The following is a 1,629-nucleotide window of genomic DNA, read 5'->3' on the forward strand; positions in this document are numbered from 1 at the left end:
TGCACAATTGCACTCATCTCACATGCTAGTAAAGTAATGCTCAAAATTCTTCAAGCTAGGCTTCAGCAGTAAATGAACTGTGAACTTCCTGATGGTCAAGCTGGTTTTAGAAAAGAAAGAGGAACCAGAGATCAAATTGCCAACATCTGCTGGATCATGGAAAAAGCAAGAGAGTTCCAGAAAAGCATCTATTTCTGCTTTATTGACTATGCCAAAGCCTTTGACTGTATGCATCACAATAAACTGTGGAAAATTCTGAAAGAGATGGGAATACCAGACCACCTGACCTGCCTCTTGAGAAACCTGTATGCAGGTCAGGAAACAACAGTTAGAACTGGACATGGAACAACAGACTGCTTCCAAATAGGAAAAGGAGTTCGGCCTCACCCCTTGTTGGCTCTGATCTCTCTAAGCAGGATGTAGGGGTTGGGGGGAGGACTGGGCTAACACCCCCCACTTTTTGTCCCCAGTACGTGGGAGCTCTCGAGGACATGCTGCAGGCCCTGAAAGCACAGGCGAGGTGAGTGCAAGCAGCCACAAGTGGTTCAAAATTGAGTCTCCTACTGGAGACCAAGTTCCCGCTAAGAACCTCCCCTCAACTGGGCACAGTAGGCTTTCCTTTTCCTCTTCTCCCCTTCCAGCTAACTGGCTTCCGAGGTGCTCAATGAATATTCTCGGAAGGTAGATTTTCCGAAGGGAATGCTGCAGGCAGAGAAACTGACCTCCTCCTCAGAGAAGGCACTAGCCAACCAATTCCTGGCCCCTGGCCGAGTACCAACTACAGCCAGGGAACGGGTACCCACTACGAAGACAGTGCACCTACAGTCATGGGCTCGGTACACCAGTGAGATGCGGAGTGAGCTGCTAGGCACAGACTCTAGTGAAGAGCCCGAACTGGATGTGAGGAAGAGAACTGGGGTGTCAGGGCCCACACCAAGGGATGAGAAGCAGTCAGCAGCCAAGCTAGACCTTGTCCTACAGCGACACCAGAACCTCCAGGAGAAGCTGGCAGAGGAGATGCTCGGCCTGGCCCGGAGCCTCAAGACCAACACACTGGCTGCCCAGAGTGTCATCAAGAAGGACAACCAGACCCTGTCACACCACTCAAGATGGCCGACCAGAACCTGGAAAAGCTGAAGACGGAATCTGAGCGGCTGGAGCAGCACACACAGAAGTCGGTCAACTGGCTGCTCTGGGCCATGCTCATAGTCGTCTGCTTCATCTTCATCAGCATGATCCTCTTCATCCGCATCATGCCCAAACTCAAATAAAGACTTGGCCTGGCCTGTGGAAAAAAAAAAAGGAAAAGGAGTTCGTCAAGGCTGTATATTGTCACCCTGCTTATTTAACTTATATGCAGAGTACATGATGAGAAATGCTGGGCTGGAAGAAGCACAAGCTGGAATAAAGATTGCTGGAAGAAATATCAATAACCTCAGATATGCAGATGACACCACCCTTATGGCAGAAAGTAAAGAGGAACTACAAAAGCCTCTTGATGAAAGTGAAAGAGGAAAGTGAAAAAGTTGGCTTAAAGCTCAACATTCAGAAAATGAAGATCATGGCATCCGGTCCCATCACTTCATGGGAAATAGATGGGGAAACAGTGGAAACAGTGTCATACTTCAT

The 1,629-nt window shown here is 48.8% G+C and overlaps 1 pseudogene; it reads left to right on the forward strand.

Moving 5' to 3' along the window:
- The window catches only part of LOC104982697, a 17,116-nt pseudogene extending 15,826 nt beyond the window's left edge, over window positions 1-1,290 (forward strand).
- Window positions 1,291-1,629: the final 339 nt, after the last annotated feature.

This window comes from Bison bison, unplaced genomic scaffold (assembly GCF_000754665.1).
Source record: "Bison bison bison isolate TAMUID 2011002044 unplaced genomic scaffold, Bison_UMD1.0 scf7180017864537, whole genome shotgun sequence".
Taxonomy (NCBI): Eukaryota; Metazoa; Chordata; class Mammalia; order Artiodactyla; family Bovidae; genus Bison; species Bison bison.